This window comes from Rosa chinensis, chromosome 4, assembly GCF_002994745.2.
Source record: "Rosa chinensis cultivar Old Blush chromosome 4, RchiOBHm-V2, whole genome shotgun sequence".
Classification (NCBI taxonomy): Eukaryota; Viridiplantae; Streptophyta; class Magnoliopsida; order Rosales; family Rosaceae; genus Rosa; species Rosa chinensis.
In genome coordinates, this window is record NC_037091.1 from 60,157,538 (window position 1) to 60,159,963 (window position 2,426).

Genomic DNA, 2,426 nt, shown 5'->3' on the forward strand with positions numbered 1-2,426 from the left:
TCTGCACTAGCAGCAAGGCTGCAAATAAATCCATATTGCAAATAACAATCATTCAATGATTTCAATCAACACAGTTACACAGCAAGTTCAACAACACATATTGTTCAGTAGCCCTCAGTCCCTCACAAAGTCACCATGGCATCTCAAGGGCACTTCTTATCAATGTATGTTCCTGTAGAAAAAAGGCAAACGATTCTTAATGTAAACCACAAACACCAAATTTTCTTGCTGATTTAGATGTACCACATCGAGTCATTGATATTTAACAAAAAAAACACAACATACCAATCAATACCATAAAAAGATACCATCTTTACAGAAACATGTTAGTATTTCCTATATAACAAATCACAAATGTAGCATACCATGGATGCTTGGAGCTTTTAAATCCTCAACTTCGAAGCAGTAGGGCCACTCTAATAAATTGTTGTTGTATAGCTGTTAGCTGCTGCCTGCATATTTAAGATTCTAATTATGTAATTAGTACCCAATATACCAGGCCTAACATAAAATATACAAGCGCAGAAAAGATATAGACTAGGATATAAAAACAGAATAATCGAAAGAGAAACAGATAAGTATCAGAGCACCTTCTTTTCGTCCTTAGGCCCTAAGAAAAGAGCAAGCTGAATGTCATCTTAGCTCAAGCAAGCCCCTGAATAAGTAAGACAAAAAAACCACAAGCACACGTTAGCCTTCTTAAACAACAGATCTCAAACATAAAAAGTGTTCATTCAATTTGATTGGCAAGATTAAGAAAAAGAATGACACTGCTCTTGTATAAACATAAAACAGCATAAACTGTTTGTAAGTATGGTTTTGTTAGTTCACCAATATTGGTAGGTAAAATACAGAAACTAAAGCATAAATCTGTACATGGCTAATCATCACGTGAACCACCAGTATGTAGATATACATGTATAAGCAAACCACATTAACCAAAAACATAATCATTCAAAACATACACACACTTGGTGTCTGGACCCAGACCTATATGTTTTGCAATTACAAGAATTTGAGCAATTATAACTATATAAATCAAATGTGTTCATCTTAATTCTTACAGACCCTGTGCATGTCGTCGATGTCGATGTCGATGTCATAAAGCTCGCAGTCCAGTTCATAAAATGTAGCAGCTTCAAAACCCAAGATGCATCAATTTAACCCCTGCAGAAAAAAAAGCAAACAATATCCATCAATTTTGACATGACTGTACCGCAAACCATGTTAAAGACGCAGACTTTATTCCTGACCCATCAAAATTTCTCAATTTCCACACATTTGGGTTCAATTATCTCCACAACGAGTCCAATCAAACACAAAGAATTTACCTTTAACGTCAAGAAAACCTTGATGATATGAGAGGTCTCCATCTGTAACCAAAAATTAACAAACAACGATTACACACAATCCCAATGGGAATGTGAAATTTGAATCGGGAATGAGGAATGGGAAAAAGCTTACTCTACACTCGGCGTTGGCGATCTGGGGGTCCTGAAGCGAAGAGGAGCAAGCGAGCAGTGAGAGATTGGAGAAGATCGTCAAGGCTAGGAGCAAGCTGAGAGGCCGTAGGTGAGGAAGACCGATTTCTGGGAGATTGACTGTGAGGAACAGAGGGACGGACTAACTAGGTCTGAGGGCTGAGGAAGATCGATTTCTGGGAGAGACCGAGAGAGACAGAGAGTTGGAGGCGGAGTCGCAGAGAGCTGAGGAAGATTGACTTGGGATTTTAGATTTTAGGTCTACTTACTAATCACATGTGGTCGTGTCCATACTAACACAATGTACATCGGAAAACAAACGTATAATTGGACGACACGTACACAAGCTCGTGTTTTTCGGTCCAGAAAACACTTTATATTCAAGAACCGGGACCGGACCGCCAAGTTGAGTATAGGGATCGAACCGGCCCGAAAACACTTATATTCAAGAACCGGGACCGAACCTCCACTTTGAGTATAGGGACCGAACCGGCCCGAAAACACTTATTTTCAGTCTAAAGCCCGGCCCGAATCGGCTGGTCCGAATCGGTCCCTTCCGGTCTTTCTGTTTTTCGGTCATTTATGCCCACCCCTAGCACTAAAGCTTTCTTCTTTGAGGTTGGTATCTTGAATCCCATCCCTGTTTTATTGGATTTCTGTGTGTTTGCTTCTGTCAGTTTCTGGGTTTTCGATTTGGGGTGCTATTTGTTCCTCCCCGGTGTGCTCTGAGGGTGTAAAGCGAGTTTTGGGGATGGGTTTTGATGTTTGATAGAGAGTTGGGGTTTAGGGATTTGCTAGATGGTCAAATCTGGGTTGAGTATATGGGTGCGTTTTGTTCTTGTTTTGGCATTTTCTGGGCAATTATTCTTGATGTTCTTGGTTACAACTGATAAAGGGATAGCTTAGATCCTGTGCGAACTGACTGGTTTGGGTTTTAGGGTTTTT

General features: G+C 40.1%; 1 long non-coding RNA gene across 1 annotated transcript; it reads right to left on the reverse strand.

Annotated features, from left to right (window-relative positions):
* Positions 1-1,085: 1,085 nt before the first annotated feature.
* Positions 1,086-1,841, reverse strand: LOC121052573. Its single transcript, XR_005809497.1, has 3 exons — positions 1,465-1,841; positions 1,332-1,373; positions 1,086-1,167 (listed from the first exon to the last, which is right to left on the reverse strand). It is a non-coding gene; the product is annotated as an uncharacterized LOC121052573 (long non-coding RNA).
* Between the last annotated feature and the right edge of the window lie 585 nt (positions 1,842-2,426).